This window comes from Nyctereutes procyonoides, unplaced genomic scaffold (genome assembly GCF_905146905.1).
Source record: "Nyctereutes procyonoides isolate TBG_1078 unplaced genomic scaffold, NYPRO_anot_genome, whole genome shotgun sequence".
NCBI lineage: Eukaryota > Metazoa > Chordata > Mammalia > Carnivora > Canidae > Nyctereutes > Nyctereutes procyonoides.
Window position 1 is genome coordinate 231,537 of NW_026575132.1, and position 19,225 is coordinate 250,761.

The following is a 19,225-nucleotide window of genomic DNA, read 5'->3' on the forward strand; positions in this document are numbered from 1 at the left end:
AAGAAAGGGAAATTGAGTCAATCCCATTTACAATTGCACCCAAAAGCATAAGATACCTAGGAATAAACCTAACCAAAGAGGTAAAGGATATATACCCTAAAAACTACAGAACACTCCTGAAAGAAATTGAGGAAGACACAAAGAGATGGAAAAACATTCCATGCTCACAGATTGGAAGAACTGTGAAAATGTCAATGTGACCCAGGGCAATTTACACATTCAGTGCAATCCCTTTCAAAATACCATGAACTTTTTCAGAAAGTTGGAACAAATCATCTTAAGATTTGTGTGGAATCAGAAAAGCCCCTGAATAGCTAGGGGAATATTGAAGAAGAAAACCAAAGCCGGGGGCATCACAATGCTAGATTTCAGGTTGTACACAAAGCTGTGGTCATCAAGTCAGTGTGGTAGTGGCACAAAACACACATAAGTCAATGGAGCAGAACAGAGAATTCAGAAGTGGATCCTCAACTCTATGGTCAACTAATATTCAACAAAGCAGGAAAGACTACCCACTGGAAAAAGGACAGTCTTTTCAATAAATGATGCTGGAAAAATTGGACCATTCTCTTACACCATACACAAAGATTGACTCAAAATGGATGAATGATCTAAATGTGAGACAAGAATCCATCAGAATCCTGGAGGAGAACACAGGCAACACCCTTTATTGAACTTGGCCACAGCAACTTCTTGCAAGATACATCTATGAAGGAAAGGGAAACAAAGGCAAAAATGAATTATTGGGACTTCATCAAGCTAAAAAGCGTCTGCACAGCAAAAGAGACAGTCAACAAAACTAAAAGTCAACCTACAGAATGGGAGAAGATATTTGCAAATGACAGATAAAGGGCTAGCATCCAACATCTATAAAGAACTTATTAAACTCAACAGCAAAGAAACAATCCAATCATGAAATGGGCAAAAGACATGAACAGAAATCTCACAGAGGAATACCTAGACATGGCCAACAAGCACATGAGAAAATACTCCACATCACTGGCCATCAGGGAAATACAAATCAAAGCCACAATGAGATCCCACCTCACCCCAGTGAGAATGGGGAAAATTAACAAGACAGGAAACAACAAATGTTGGAGAGGATGTGGAGCAAGGGGAACCCTCCTGCACCGTTGGTGGGAATGTGAACTGGTGCAGCCACTCTGGAAAACTATGGAGGTTCCTCAAAGAGTTAAAAATAGAGCTACCCTACCACCCAGCAATTGCACTGCTGGGGATTTACCCCAAAGATACAGATGCAGGGAAATGCCGGAACATCTGCACCCCAATGTTTCTAGCAGCAATGTCCACAATAGTCATACTGTGGAAGGAGCCTCGGTGTCCATCAAAAGATAAATGGATAAAGAAGATGTGGTTTATGTATACAATGGAATATTCCTCAGCCATTAGAAACGACAAATACCCACCATTTGCTTCGACGTGGATGGAACTGGAGGGTATGATGCTGAGTGAAGTAAGTCAATCAGAGAAGGACAATCATTATATGGTGTCACTCCTACAGGAAATATAAGGAATAGTGAAAGGGATTAAAGGGGAAAGGAGGAAAATGAGTGGGAAATATCAGAGATGGAGTCAAACCAGGAGAGACTCCTAACTCTGGGAAATGAACAAGGGGTAGTGGAAGGGGAGGGGGAGAGGGGTTGGGGTGACTGGGTGATGGGCCCTGAAATGGACTGGATGGGATGAGCACTGGGTGTTATATGTTGGCAAATCGAACTCCAATAAAAAAATATAAAAAATAATACAAAATATACAAAAAATATACAAAAATAAAACAGAAAACCAATTTTACTTGAATGCAGTAACTAAAATAAAAAACTAGAGGGAATCAACAGCAAATGCAGAACAGATCAACAATCTGGAATACAGGGTAATGAAAAGCACCCAAGCTGAGCAGCAAATAAAATTACAAAAGGATGATAGGGTACAGAATGTGTCAGACAATGGGAAGCCAACCATGGGGGCCCCAGAAGAAAACAGTTTCTGGCAGAGAAATTATTTGAAGAGAGAATAGTTGAAAACTTCCCTAACCTGAGAAGAATGGCACAGAGAGTTACAAACATAATAATGAACCCAAGGAGGTCCATACCAAGAACACAATTAAAATGTCAAAGATTAGATAATTTTAAAAGCAGCAAGAGAAGCAAATAGTCAGTTTAAGGGAAACCACATTTAAGGCTATCAGCTGATTTTTCAGCAGAAAACGCAGGTCAGAAGGGAGTGAGATGAACTATTAAAAGTGCTACGGAGAGAAAAAAACCTACAACCAAGGATTATCTAGCAAGGATAACCTACCAAAGTTAACATTCAGAAGTAAAGAAGTAAAGTTTCCCAGATAAATAAAAGTTAAAGGAATTTGTCACCACTAAACACACCTTATAAGAAATGTTAAAGAAACTTCTTTAAGTGAAAAAGAGAAGAGCATAATTAGAAATGGGGAATTATGAATAAAGATAGAAAATGTTCATACATAAAACATGGAGAGAGTAAAAGTTATTTTACAATGTGTTCAAACTTAAATGATTATCAACTTAATATATATTATGATATACTGAGAATGTTATAGATGAGTCTCATGGTAACCACAAAATCTGTAATAGATACACAAGAAATAAAAAGCCAAGCATAACACTAAAGAAAATCATAAATCACAAGGAAACCAAGTTAGAGAAGAAAGGAACAGAGGAGTACTAAGAAAACCAGAAAACAAACAATGGCAATAAATACATACCTATTAATAATTACTTTAAATGGTCTAAATGTTTCAAAGACATAGGGTAGTGGGGGAAAGAAAGATACATTTATGTGCTGCCTATAAGAGACTTCAGGCCTAAAGATAGACACACACTGAAAATGAGTGGATGGAAAAATACTTCATGCAAATGGAACTGAAAGAAAAAGAGTATTTCTTTAGACAAAATAGGCTTCTAAAAAAGGCTATAACAAGAGACAAGGACATTACCTAATGATAAAAGGATCAATCCAACAACTGTAAATGTGCACCCAACATTGGAGCAACTAAGTACACAAAGCAACTATTAATAGATATAAATGGAGAAATTGACAGAAATGGAAGAATAGTAGAGAATTTTAACACTCCACTTATATCAATAGATAGATTACCCAGGCAGAAAATTGATAAGGAAACCGAACAACACATTAGACCAAATTATCTTAACATATATACAGAACATGCCACCCAGAAACATTAGAACATATATTCTTTTCAAGTGCACATGAAACATTCTCCAGGATGGATCACATATTAGGCTACAAAACAAGTCTTAATAAATTTAAGACTGAAGTCATAACACATCTTTTCTAGCCACTATGGTAAGAAACTAAAAATCACAAGGAAAAAAAACCTAAAACACGTGGCAGCTAAACACCATGCTACTAAACAACCAATGAATTAATGAAGAAATAAAAAATGAAGCAAATGAAAATAACTGTCCAAAATCCTTAGGACACAGCAAAAACAGTTCTAAGGAAAATTTATAGTGATTCAGGCCTACCTCAGGAAACAAAAATCTCAAAACAATCTAACCGTATACCTAAAGGAGCTAGAAGGAAAACAAAGCTTAAGATAGTAGCCAGGAGATAATAAAGACCAGAGCAGAAATAAATGAAATACAAACAGTAGAAAATATCAGAGAAACCGAGCTATGCCTTTCAAAAGATAAATTGATAAAACTTCAGCCACACTTATCAAGAAAAAAAAAGAGAACAGAAAATCAGAAAGAGATAACAATGACCAGTATCACAAAAATACAAAGGATTATAAGAGACTACTACAAAATTTATATGCCAACAAATCAGACACCCGAGAAGAAATAAATTCCTAGGAACATAATCTTCCAAAACTGTATCAGGAATGGAAAATCTGAAAACCAATTACTAGTAACAAAATTGAACTTGTAATTTAAAAACTCCTAAAAAACAAAAGTCCAGGACCAGATGGATTCACAAGTGAATTTTATCAAACATTTAAAGAAAAGTTAAAACCTATTCTAAAACTATTCCAAAAAAAAATAGAAGAGGAGGGGGATTCCAAATAAATTCTACAAGGTCAGCATTACCTTAATACCAAAACCAAAGGCATCATAAAAAAAAAAAAAAAAAAAAACCTATAGGCCAATATCCCTGATGAACATACATGCAAAAATCCTCAAAAAAATATTAGCAAACTGTATTCAACAATATACCAAACGTACCATTCACCACAATCAAGTGGAATTTATTTGGCAGATGCAAGGAAGCTTCAATATTCATGAGTCAACGTGATACACCACATTACCAAGATGAAAGATAAAAACATATCTCAATAGTTAAAGAGCATTTGACAAAACTCAACATCCATTGATGATAAAGCTCAATGAGTGGGTATAGAGGGAACATACCTAAACATAATTAAGGCCACATATGAAAAACTGCTAACATTCATACTCTAATGAAAAACAGCTTTTTTTCTAAGAACAGGAATAAGACGAGGATGTTCACTCATCACTTTTATTCAACCTGGTATTAGAGGTCCTAGCGACAGCAACCAGACAAGAAAAAGAAGGTATTCAAATTGGTAAGGAACATGTTAAACTGCCACTATTTGCAGATGATATAAAATATTATGCATAGAACCTAAAGACTCCACCACAAAACTATTAGAAATAATAAATGAACAGTAACACTGCAGGGTACAAAACTAATACACGTAAGTCAGTTGTGTTTTTATACACTAATAATAAAGTAGCAGAAAGAAATTGAAAAAAACAATCCCATTTACAACTGTACCAAAAATAAAAATATACCTAGAAATAAACATAACCATAAAGGTGAAACTGAAAACCATAAAACTATACTCTGAAAACTATAAAACACTTAAAGAGATTGAAGACAACACAAACAATGGAAAGGTAGTCCATGCTCATGGATTGGCAGAATTAATATTAAAAAGTCCATGTTACCCAAAGCAATCTATAGATTCAATGCAATTCCTACAAAATACCAACAGCATTTTTCACAGAATAAGACCAAATAATAAAATATATATGGAAGTTCAAAAGACCCTGAATAGCCAAAGCAATCTTGAGAAAGAAGAACAAGTGGAGGTTTTGCATTCCCAGATTTCAAGATATACCACAAATCTGTAATAATCAAAAGGATATAGAACTGGTACAAAGATAAGACACATAGTTCAATGGAACAGAATAGATATCCTAGAAATAAACTCATGCTTATATACCCAATTAATCTACAACAAAGGAGGTAAGAATACACAATGGGGAAAAGACAGTCTCTTTAATAAATGCTGCTGGGAAAACTGGACAGCTACATGCAAAAGAATGAAATTGAACCAGTTATACCATACACAAAAATCAGAATATATTAAAGGCATAAAGAATTAAAACCATAAAACTCCTAGAAGAAAACAGGTAGTAATTCCTCTGACATCAGCAATAGCTACATCATTCTAGATAGGTCTACTGAAGGCTAGGAAAACAAAAGCAAAGCACAGCAAAGGAAGCCATCAACAAAAAGGCAACCTGATGAATGGGAGAGATATTTGCAAATGACATCTCTGATAAGGACTTAATATCCAAAATATACAAAGAACTTATACAACTCAACACTAAAACAATCCAATTAAAAAATGGGCAGAGGACCTGAATAGACATTTTTCCAAGGAAGACTACAGGTGACAAACAGACCCATGAAAAAGATGCTCAACATCACTAATCAACAGAGAAATGCAAATCAAACCCACAATGAGATGTTACCTATCAGAACAGCTAAAATCAAAAAGACAAGAAATAACAAGTATTGGCAAGGATGTTAAAAGAAAGGAACCCTCATGCACTGTCAGTGGGCATGTAAATCGGTACAGCCATTGTGGGAAACAGTATGGAGGTTCCTCAAAAATTTTAAAGTAGAAATGCCAAATGATCCAGTAATTCCACTACTGGATATTTATCTAAATGAAACAAAAACACTAATTTGAAAAGATATGCAACGCTATGTTTATTGCAGCATTATTTACAACAGTCAAGATATGGGAGTAACCTCAGTATCCATTGATAGATGAATGGATAAAGAAGATGTAGGGTGTGTGTTTGTCGGTGTCTGTCTGTAAAATAGAATATTTTTTAGCCAAAATAAAACAATATATTGCAATTGTGACATGGATGAACCTAGAGGGTATTATACTAAGTGAAATGAATGAGGCAAAAAGATAAATACCATATGATTTCACTTCTATGTGGAATCTAAAGAACGACATAAATGAACAAACAGAAACAGACCTGTACAGAGAATAAACTGATGGCTGTCAGAGGGAAGGAGGTGGGGGTGGGGTATGGCCAAAATGGGTTAAGAGGAATGGGAGATACAGGCTTTCAGTTATGGAATGAGTAAGTCATGGGGATAAAAGTTACCATGTAAGGAATATAATCAATGATACTGTAATAGTGTTGTACGGTGACAGATGATTGCCTCTGGTGAGCATAGAGTAATATATAGAGTTGTACATATCGTACACCTAAAACTAATGTAACATTGTATGTCAACTATACCTCGATTAAAAACGAAACAGTACAGTATAAGAGCACATCTCAACAAATGTTAGTGAAATTGCTATTAATGGCTTTTTAGTGTGTTTGAGTCAGTATCCAAGTAAGGCCTATGCATTTTTTTAAATAATAGCTAGATTGACATATAACTCACACACTATAAAATTCACTCATTTAAAGTGTACAATTCAGTAGTTTTCAGATATTCACAGAGTTGTATATCATCACCATAATCAATTTCAGATTATTTTCATCATCCCCAAACTCAGTGCATTAGCTATCACTTCCCATTTCTCCCAACCAACCCCACCCCACACCCTAGGCAACCATAATACTTCCATCTTTATAGATTTTCTTATATGGACATTTCATATAAATGGAATCCTATCATATATGTGATCTTCTTTGGCTGGTGTCTTTCCCTTAGCATTCGTGCTGTACCATGAATCAGTACATCATTCTTTTTTATTATTTTCACTTTTCCTGGGTATATACTTAAGAGTAGGATTACTGAGTAACTTGGTAAGTCTGTGTTTAATTTTTGGAAAAATCACAAGACTTACAAATCAGTCACATAATTTTTCATTATCTACATTATATGGAGAATTCATTGTTCCATAATCCGGTCTATTAGATTTAGATGCCTTTGCATGGTTAGGTTTTGAGGCTGGTTGGTTTTTTGTTTTGTTTTGCTTTGTTTTCTGATCCCAGGAGGATTCTTTATAGCTGTCTCATACTGTTTCTTTCTGGTAAACTAGCTGGTTCATGGTTTAGTTTATTGCACTGATGGAGCTACTTACAAGCCTCTTTTTAATTACCTACCACCAAAACCTCCATTGTTTTCAGGGACATCCTTAGGCTTGCACTTTATTTCAAATAATGTCAGAGCTGTCTATTCTTATGGACTGCCCCTGGGCAAAATCTGTCAGCCACTTCTCCAGAACTAGGGATAGACACAATGGCCCTTCTCTCATAGAGACGCACTATTTTACAAGCTGAGAGAGACAACAGCCTCAACCTTGCTTATCTCTCCTCATGGAACCTCTGCCCTAAGTAAGCTGGGATAGGGCTGACCAGGACTCCAGTATTCTCAGCTTCCTCTCAGCCTAGGAAACGGGGCATTTGGCAGAGTTACAAACAAATTTCATTATTATTTTGCCATATTGAGACACTGACATGGTACTTCCAAGTTTAAGAAATAACTTATTTTTTTGCAGCTATATATATGATGAAAGATTCCATTGTTTCAAATCAAATAAATATGGAACATATCTTTTTAAAATAATGATTATTACACAGTCTGAATAGTTGCTTTGTAAATGTGGACTTAATTATTTTTTCTAAAAGGCTGATCACTCTAATACTAAAACATTCACTGTTGAGAAGAATTACTCAAATTTTTCCTATTCCAATATAAAAAAAAATTACTGTTTCTTTTTCCAAAGACAATTATACAAATAAAAGGAAAATGGCCACGGTAGTCATTAAAATCTGGACCTGTCCAGTAGATTTGTAGTTCTGGCCCTCCAGTTTTTGTCCCCCCACAGAAAACTAGTCCCATCATAAGTGAACTTATAAAGTTTATTCCCCTTGTCTCCTCCCTCATTTATCTAATTTATCTGTCTAGCATGAACCTACTACTTGGTGCTTTCACTGGGGCAGCCTGTACTTCAGGAAGTATACAGCCTCAGCCTCATGGGGGATGGACCACAGGTTAACCACTTACCACATGCCACACATTTCACACACATCACACTTTCCCCACAACTCCCTATGTCAGGTAGTCACCCCAATTTGACATAAAAGGAAACTAGCTCCAGAGAGAGCAAGTAAGTTATATCTAGATCACAAGCCTCAAGAAGTGGGGCTAAGACACAAACCCTTCCCCATCAAATCCCAAATCCTGTGCTGTTTCTAGAATAGCACCTGGTCTCCCAGACACTTAAGACAGCTACTTAGCATTACAAAGGCATCTGTAACTGGGAAGGGATCATGATATGAAACAAACAGGAGAGGAGAAAGCCCAGATTTAGACAGTCCCAGCCACAGACAGTAGCTAGCTAGCTCCTTACCTGGCTGAAGGCCTTCAATCTGCTGAGCTTTAGCCCCTCATATGTAAAATGAAGCTCTTCCTCCATATGCAAATGGTTCTAATTATCTGACTAGTACTATTATGTTCCAAATACAAGAAAAGTATGTAAAATTTGGATTTTGTATGAGATTATATACTTGGTTTTAAGTAAATTTTTAATGAAAAATAAGCTAAATGAACACCTACATATTAATTAGAATAAGCTCACTGTTAATGTGAACAGTTTTTCTCTGTTTTTTTCTTTATCATAAACTAGCACAAATTAGAAAATGTGTTATAATGTAATCATGTATCTTAAGTAATTAGGGGTCTTTGCACTATAACTACAATGGAGCCTTCAACAGAAAGTTATTAAGTTGGGGCACATGGATGGCTCAGTGGTTGAGCGTCTGCCTTCGGCTTGGGGAGTGATCTTGAGGTTCTGGGATCAAGTGCTGCATCAGGCTTCCTACAGGGAGCCTGCTCTCCCTCTGCCTGTGTCTCTGCCTCTCTGTGTGTAGGTCTCATGAATAAATAAATAAATAAATAAATAAATAAATAAATAAATAAATAAAATCTTTTTTAAAAACTTATTAAGTTAAACATAACCATTTGGTTAAAATTAGGGCAGCCCTGGTGGCTCAATAGTTTAGCACCGCCTGCAGCCCAGGGCGTGATCCTGGAGACCAGGGATCAAGTCCCACGTCAGGCTCCCTGCATGGAGCCTGCTTCTCCCTCTGCTTCTCTCTCTCTCTCTCTCTCTCTCTCTCTGATTAAATACATAATATCTTTAAAAAAACCATTTGGTTAAAATTAACTAAGTCTTATAAATGGCATTGATTTTTCTATGAGGCTATTTTATCTGAACTACAACAGCCAGAGAGATGCAATTAATGATTGAACTGTTCAAATTGCTTTTGCTTTTCTAAAACCATGAGCGAACCACTTACTCTCTGGATCACAGTTCCTTCCTCTAAATTACAGAACTAAATGATCTCTTTCAGCTCTGATATTCTGTGACCACAAAACTAAGATGCCAGAATGGTATATTACAGTGTCACTCCCACCCCATGCCCCCAAATGCCAAGAATCTGGTCTTGCAAATACTAAATTTGTGGTATCAGTTTATAAATATGTAGAGGTAAAGCTATCTTAGTTTTCCATCTTCAGGCATAATGTACCTCTGGCTTGGAAACTCCTTGGGAGATCAGAGCACTTAGTTCCCAAAATGAAATAATCAGACATGAAAGTGCACCAGTTCCTCCCATTGTTGTGTAGAGTTTTGATAATCCTTGTTACTCAGTGGTTGCCTACTTTAACGGAAGGACGAATATAAGTGCTCTGAAAACAATCACTTTAAATGCAAATATTGATATTCTAGCTCACATAGGAAGGTAAAATTAAACTTCTTGTTCCCTCAGAAATGCCTGTTTGCGTTGTGAAATTTGAGTTCAGTAGTCAAGCTGTATTTGGTGAGCAGTATCTTAGGCCAGAAAGACTCCATTGATCTAGGAGTCAGAAGACTACTAGTTCCAGCTCAGCTTCTTTCTACATGTGTGCTTGTATTAAGTTATCTGAGGACTTAATTTTTTTACCTCTAAAATAAAAGGGCTGTGTTTTGTTAGATGGTCCTCTGAAGATTTTGGGTGGGGGGAGGGTGAGCTCTCAAATTGTGATTCTCTAATATGCCCAGACATCTATTAGCCCTACTCAAAAATATATGTGTGGTTTTTCTGCTTAATTACAGCCTCCTTTGGCGCTGGAGACAAGAGCAAACAAACAGCTTAGAAGATTTTATTTCTGAATAGGAAAGAGGATCCTGCACCTACTTAGGCTTGAGATGCACTTGATCTGAATCTCTGCAGACTTTACCCAAGAGAACAGACTAGAATTAGAACTCCTCATCAGTAATTTCCCCTAGAAATTATGAGCAAAAGCAAAAAATGAAATGAGGAGCAGACTGCATGACACATAATTGGCACTTTCATTTGTTGAATGAAGGAGACCACAGGGTAAAGATGAGACGGTAGGTTTATAAATTTTGTCCTATCTAATCAAATCTATTTCTCAGGCCCCGAGTACTCCCAGAAACCAATGAGGAGCTACATATTCTGCAGCACAGACAACACAGTCCGTGAGTTTTAGTCGGTGGGGGTAGCTAAAGAAAATTGAATACGGTCTGTGTTTTCCAATCTTAGAATACAGTGCTTCACTGGATATTTGAGGCTGCTGTCCACTCCCCACACTCCTCAGCACCAGGAGAGAAGGTAGAATTACTTTCTGTTCCACACTGAAAAAAACACTGCTGCTTCATCCTTTTGCTTTATCCACAAGCAAATCCTTTGAGTTCATGAGGAACTAATTCTCACTCCCACCCTCTTGGTTTTGACCCCATTCTTTCCAGTCTGCTTGGGACCTTGCTCCAGCAATCATCACCTCCAACTCTTCTATCTTTAATTTTCACTTTCTCCTTTCCCCTTGGCATAGGATCACACTTACACTCAAGTATCTTCAACCTTTAAAACAAAATCTCATGGCTTACGCATTGTGTTGCATTTTAATATCATTGTTGGCATTCTTTTTCTTTGACTTTAATTGTTTACTTTTTTCTTCTTATTATTTTTTGCTAGACAACATGTATTTCTGTAAGAGATCTTAAATCTTTTTGTACAAAGACCTGAATATAAAGACATGCAAATATTCATATATCCTAACAGGTATCATATCCAACTTGTCAACATATATTTAGCTAAGTGAGTTCCAAATGAAAATTTGAAAACTCAGTGAGTGAGTAAATGGATGTCCTAATTTATTAGGTAACATGCAATTAAAACAACATATATTAAAGTGAGATTTTTGTTTTAGAACTGGCCATTTTTCTACAAAAATTGTCGATTCAAAGATCTCAGTTAACTTGATTTCTCTGGTAACCTGATCATTCCAGTAACCGGTTCTGAAACTGCCACCTTTCTCAGGCAGAGGGGAAGGTAGTATATGTGTGACTGCAAACCAGCCCCAACAAGCAAAGATGTGAGTCTCACTGGAAATTAGGACCAACTGAATCTCTTCTTTGAGGCCCAGTCATCTCACAACCTCACAGGATCATTCTGAGCATTAAATACAATCATGTATGATAAAGATCGTCACAAAAATACAAATTTTTTCATAAATGTTAAGCAAACCAGTTGGCCTATTTAGCCACCCTGGCTAAAATGTATTGCCTTGAACAGTGAAAGGATTTCACTTTCACTTGAAGATGAATTACAGAAAGACTCAAACTTATCGTGAGGTTAATTCTTGATACTTATATTGCCAAACATATTGTATATGTTTTATAAATCAGTTCCTTAAGACAAAAGAAAGTACAAAGTATAAGCTTTAGAGTGAAAAAGATTTGATTATCAGTAACAGAATCCAGCCTTCTGATTCCTGAACTACATGTAGCACAGAGTGAAGTAGAATTTTGAGATGAATCCAATTTATGCCATGGAGGTCTAGATCAGCTTTCAGCACATCCCATTTGTTCCTCACAAAACACATATTCAATATGACAAGTAGAATCAGAAGGATTGTAGGACTTTTGTGCATTGTGACTTACAGTAAAGCTTGTCTCCAGTACCATTTATATGGTACTGCTACAAAAAGTGTCTAATCTGAGTTCAACAGGAGAAAACAGACAAGTCCAAATTGAGGGACATTCGGCAAAGCAGATCTGGACTCAAAGTGGGCAGTCTTGAAAGAAATAAAGGTAGGTAACTATTGTAGACTAAAGGAGACTACAAGAGATACAACTAAATGCAATGTGTGATCCTTGGTTGGATATTGGATTGGAGGAAGGATAAAAAGTACAAATTTTGGGGACTATATATATATATATATATATATATATATATATATATATATATAAATTTTAGAGGTAAGATTATATCAACGTTAAATTTCCTGAAGGTGATAAGTGAATCGTAGTCATATTGTCATGCCCTTGTTCTTGGAAAATAAATAATGAAATATTTAAGTGTGAAGTGTGACACAAACCATTTAAAATTCACAGGTAATATAAATGTTTCATTAAATAAAGATGCATATGAGACAGAAGCAAATCTAGCAAAATGTTAACCACTGGTAAGTCTAGGAAAGGGGCATATGGATATTTAATGTTCTCCTCTTACAAATTTTCTGTAAATTGAAAGTTTTCAAAATAAAAATATTAAACAATTCAAAAAAGTATATAAAAATTCTACTGCTATATCTATTGCTATAGGACCAAGTGCTTGCAACCTGTCTCGCTAGCTTTAGTTTGTCATCAGAACTGCTCAGATTCCTCACCTCATAATGCCTCCTGATGACTTCCTTCTTTCCTCCTAAACCTCCTAAACCCTCGGCTTTCCCAGCTACCACTTCCTCCTAAGAAATTTATCTAGTTTTAGCTTTAATAACAGCACTCTCCTTATCCCCTTACTCTCTGCGCCTTTGTCCTCCTTTGTATTTATCTTGTTCTCCTATTCTATTTCATCTGAACCAGTTTTCATCCTTCAAGTTGAATCCTAAGAGACTTAGCATTCCCATGTCTCCTGCATTCAGGGCACTAAGCACTCCAGCTCAAATGATTCTTGCTATGTGACACAATCTGTTCTGCCTTTCTGCTCTGTCTCCATAATTTGGCAGATTTTTGGAATTCTTTTTTTTTTCTTTTAAAGATTATTTATTCATGAGAGACACACAGAGAGGCAGGGACACAGGCAGAGGGAGAAACAGGCTCCATGCAGGGAGCCCGATGCGGGACTTGATCTCGGGTCCCCAGGATCACGCCCTGGGCTGAAGGTGGCACCAAATCACTGAGCCACCCGGGCTGCCCTGAGTTTTGGAATTCTTGATAATTAAATATACCCAAATTCATTCCACTCCACCGTCTAGTGTATCCAATGTGTAACACTCCTCTCATCCCCCAAATCATTAATTTGGTAGAAAATATCCCATTGACTATATAAGAAAACCTAAAGAAAACATTGAACACTACACTGAACACTACCAAATATACCAATATGTTCAGGTCCCTCAAATAAAGGAGGAGAGAGATGTCTGACTGGCTATTGGGACCAAACTACACAGAAAGTACACCTTTAACTGGTATGTCCGAAAATTGGGAGTATCTTGAGCTAAGGATAATTGCTATTCCATATTTTGCATTTGTCTCCTCACACGTTCAAGGTCTTCTCTTAATGGAAAATTAAATCATCTTGAATATCTCTACATCTTTTGGAAGATCTCTAGCAGGAGCAATCTGTATGCCAGTCACTATGGGTTCACATTTACAATTCAGGGTGTTATGGGATCTACTCTCAGGCCACTCTTGGAGGGCAAAAAAAAAAAAAAAAAAAAAAAAAAGGATAGCTCAATCCCTGACTCAGTCACAGTGGCTCTGCTGAACTGCTTGGAAAAAAATCACTGAAACTCCCATAGCATCTGCTTCCTCATCAGTAAAGTGGAAAGAGATGGTCATTTCTGAGGTGACTTCCAGCTCTGAAGGTCCTTGACTGCAAGAGTACTACGTAATATCTTTTGCAATTAAGATGATAATAATTTTTAAAGGTGTTTACTCGTAATAGAGAGATTTTGATTTTGACTACAATCTGTGCATGAAGGATTATATCTGTTCTAAGTTGAATTACTGTAATTAAGGGAAAATGTTACTGTGAATCCATTTGTATAGCTATGTGATATAACATTTGGGAGGCAGAGGCCCTTGTCTGGAGTCTATGCCTCACTCTTTGTGTGACCCTGAGCCAATCTTGCCCTTTCATTTTTTTTTTTAAGATTTAATTTATTTATTTGACTGCAAGAAAGAGGGTGAGAAAGTGTGAGAGAGAGAGAACACAGAGGGAGAAGGAGAAGCAGACTCCCTTTTGAGCAGAGAGCCCAAGGCAGGGCTCCATCCCAGGACCATGAGATCATGACCTGAGCAGAAGGCAGCTGTTTAACCAAATGAGCCCTCCAGGTACCCCAATCTTGCCCTTTCTTTAAGGGCAATTTCCACTTGAATAAAGCAGAGATACTTTTTTTAAAGATGGTAATATTTTTATAGCAATAATTCATTATTGAATATATTAATAAACTAGGGAAGCCTACTACATTACACAAATGTCTGGGCACTATAGGCTAGTGATGATGAAAAGTTAAGAAGGCAGCTGTCCCTCGCCCTCCTGAAATAGCCTTCTTAGAAATATAATGATCTGAGTCCCTGCTCTTTGTATAAGTGAAATATCTCCAAAGGCCCTATAGCCCCATGTGTCATAGTTGTTATGACATAGAGGTGGTGCCAAAGCCTGGGCTTCATATCATATCTCCACTTGGAGAGAGCATTGCTATCAGTTGACCTGCACACTGTGCCTTAACTTAGGGACCTAGGCTGTTTTGTAACCATTTGGCTCTCTCAGGGAAATAAAAGAAATTGTATTATCATTTCATATCCGAGTATTTAACCAGACACACAGATACAGATCTAATTCTTATGGTATGTGAAGAGTGTTGGGCTTTCTACTGGATCCCAAGGAAATCCAGGGAAACGTTATCTCCCTGAAAACACCCACAATATTCTAATCATATCAAGGAGTGCCTGGAAATTTCCGATGCCCCCAAGTTCATTTCACTCAACAAGTTTTTAAGTTTATTCTTTGTCAAAGGGTAAAATGCAGGCCATGTCTCTAAGTTGCAACAGTGCATATGGTCAATTTGTCATAGGCCAGTGGGATCTGACACTACATCTTACAGTTTGAGAGCAGGCTCATCATTATCACATATGGGCATATATTTCATGTGAAATAGTAGGAGAGGACTCTAATCAGATGTCCTTCCCCAGAACAACCACGTGCAAATTGCTACCTCACTCTGTCACTGCACACGTCTGTTCTGAGGATATGTACTATCAATAGAAACCTGTCTATCCACACCCCTCTGCAATTTACCAAATACAATGCCCATTGAATACCTCACTGGTCTCTGTAACTATGCAGTAGTCAGAAGAATGGTTAGTATAGCCCAGAAGAAGTTAAGTGACTTATTCAAAGGCATATATCAATAAATGATACAACTCAAATTCTAATTCAGCTCTTTGATTACAAAACCAGAATCCTTTTCACCTGAATAAGTTCTGTGCACTTTTATGTAAGCACCCAATACTGCCAATGTAATGTTAATTAATTGTAATAGTTGCTGTATCTTTCATTCAACTTCTTATAACATGAAGATGTTACAAATTCTTAAATCAGACCAGTTGGAAAAAATGTGTTAAGGATGCATTGAGGCTGCACTTGTTGCCATATGGCATAAATTGAATACTGGGAAATGGCAGTAGCAAGTGAGCTAATTGAGTATGGGACAATCTAAGATGAGATTTTGTATCCTCCCCACGACTACAGTGCCCCACAACCACTGATATTTTTACTGTCTCCATAATTATGGGTGACATAATACCTTTTCCAGAATATTATACAGTTAGGATAATACAGTATGTAGCCTTTTCAGATTGTCTCCTTCACTTAGTAACTTAGTCACTTAGTCACTATGTAGTATCTAAGGTTACTCCATGCCTTTTTATGGTTTAATGGTTCATTTCTTTTTAGTGCTGAATACTATGCCATTGTCTGGGTGTACCATAGTTTATTTATCTATTCACCCACTGAAGATATCTTGGTTGCTTTAAGGTTTGGCAATTATGAATAAAATTATTATAAACATCTGTGTGCAGATTTTTGGGTAGACATAAGATTTCAGCCCCTTTGAGTAAATACCAAGGGAGTACAATTGCTGGATCATATGGTAAGAGTATGTTTAGTTTTACAAAAAACCACCAAATGACTTCCAAAGTGGCTGTACAATTTTGTATTTCCACTATTCATGAATGAGAGTTTCGGTCATTCCACATCCTCACCGACATTTGGTGCTATCCATAATCCAGATTTTGGGCACTCTAACAGGAGTGCAGTGGCCTCTCACAGTTTTAATTTGGATTTCCCTGATGACTTATGATGGGAAACATCTTTTCATATGCTTATCTGTCATATGAATATCTTCTTTGATGATGTGTTTGTTTAAGTCTTTGGCTCTTTTTAAAATCAGGTTGTTTTTTTGTGGTTGATTTTTAAGAGTTCTTTTATATTTTGGATAAGTCCTTTATCAGATGTATCTTTTGCAAATATTTTTCTCCTAGCCTATGGCTTTATCATTCTTTTGACATTGTCTTTCCCAGAGCATGAGTTTTTAATTTTAATAAAATTCAATTTACCAATTCTTTTTACACAGATTGTGTCTTCAGTATTGTATCTTGTCATTGTTATGCCCAAGGTTATCTGGGTTTTCTCCTACATTATCTTCTAAGAGTTTTATAGTTTTGCATTTCACACTTAAGCCTGTGATCCATTTTGATTTAATTTTGTGAAAGGCATAAGGTCTGTGTCTAGATTTTCTTTTTTGTATATGGAAATTCAGTTGTTCCAGCACCGTTTATTGAAAAGACTCTCCTTTGTCAAGGATCAGTTGGCATTATTTATCTATTTCTTGGCTTTCTATTCTGTTCCTCTGTTCTATTGATCTGTTCTTTAACCAATACCACACAGCTTTATAGCTTTATGGTAAGTCTAAAAATTGGGTAGTGTCAATCCTTTAACTTTGTTCTCCTTTAATATTGTATGGGCTATTCTGGGTCTTTGCCTCCTCATACACACTTTAGAACGAGTGTGTTGATAATCACAAAATAATTAGCTAGGATTTTGATTGAATCTATAGATGATTTCATTGAATCTATAGATGAGATTGAGAAGAATGGACACCATAGCAATATTGAGTCTTCCAAATCATGAGTATAGACTATCTATACAGTTCTTTGATTTTGTTTATCAGAATTTTGTAGTTTTCTTCATATATGTCTTGTGCATATGTTGTCACATTTATACCTAAATATTTCATTTTTTGGATATTAAATGGTATTAGGTAAATTTGAAATTTAATTTCAAATTCTCCTTGTTAATTGCTAATACATAGGACAATGATGGACTTTTGTGTATTAACCTTGTATCCTGCAACCTTGCTATAATTGCTTATTAGTTCCTGGAGCTTTTTGTTGATTCCTTCAGACTTCTATGTAGACAGTCATGTCATCTGTGAGCAAAGACACTTTTATTTCTTCATTCCCCATCTGTACATCTTTTATTTCATTTTTTTGTCTGGTTGTATTTGCTAGAACTTCCAGTACAGTGTTGAAAGAGTAGTTAAAGGGGATATCCTTGCCTTGTACTTGATCTTAGTGGGAAAATTTCAAATTTCTCCCATTAAGTATGATGTTAGCTATAGAGTTTTGAGGGTTTTTTTAATTATTATTTTTCGTGAAGTTGGGGAAGGTTTCCCTATCCCTAGTTTACTGAGTTTTTATCATGAATTGGTGTTAAATTTTGTCAAATGCTTTTTCTTCACTTATTAATACAATCATTAGTTTGTTCTTTTTTAGCCTATTGATGTAATGGATTACATTAATTGATTTTCAAATGTTGAACCAGCCTTGTATACCTGAGATAAATCCCTCTTGGTGGTGGTATACAATTCTTTTAATACACTATTGGATTTGATTTACTAATATTTTGTTGAAGATTTTTGTATCTTTGTCACAAGAGCTATTCATTCATCTGTAGTTTTTTAAAATGAATTTTGGTTTTAGGGCAATGCTGGCCTCATAGAATGAGTTAGGAACTATTCCCTTTGCTCCTCTCCTCTGAAAAAAAAATGTAGAGGATTGGTATAATTTCTTCCTTAAAAGTTTGGTAGAATTCACCAATGTACCTGAGGCTTTCTGTTTTGGAAGTCTATTAGTTACTGATTCAATTTCTTAATAGACACAGGTCTATTTGTTTCACCTATTTCTTTTTGTGTGAGTTTTAGCATATGATGTCTTTCAAGGAATGGATCCATTTAATCTAAGTTATCAAATTTGTGGGCCATAGAATTGTTCATACTATTCCTTGATTATCCTTCTAATGCCCATGGAATCTATAATGATGTCCTTTTATTTTTTATATTAATAATTTGTGTCCTGTTTTTATTCATCTGACTAGAGGCTTACTAATTTAACTCATCATTTCAAAGAAACAGCTCTTGGGTTCATTAATTTTCTCTGTTGGTTTCCTGCTTTCCACTTCATTGATTTCTACTCTAATTCTTATTATTTCTTTCTTCTACTTACTTTAGATTTAATTTGCTCTTCTTTTTCTGATTTCCTAAGATGGAAATGTATTGATAGTAGAAATTTCTTCTTTTCTAATATATGTATTCAATGCTATAAATATCCCCTGTAAGTGCTGCTTTCACCACATCCTATGTACTTAGTAAGTTGTGTTTTCATTTTCATGTAGTTGAAGTATTTTTTAAACTTCTCTTGAGATACCTTCTTTGACCAATGTGTTATTTAAAAGTGTGCTGTTTAATTTCCATATGTTTGAGGATTTTCCTATTATCTTCCTGTTATTGGTTTCTAGATAACTCCACTGTGATCTAAGAGAAGATATTGTTTGATTTCTATTCTTTT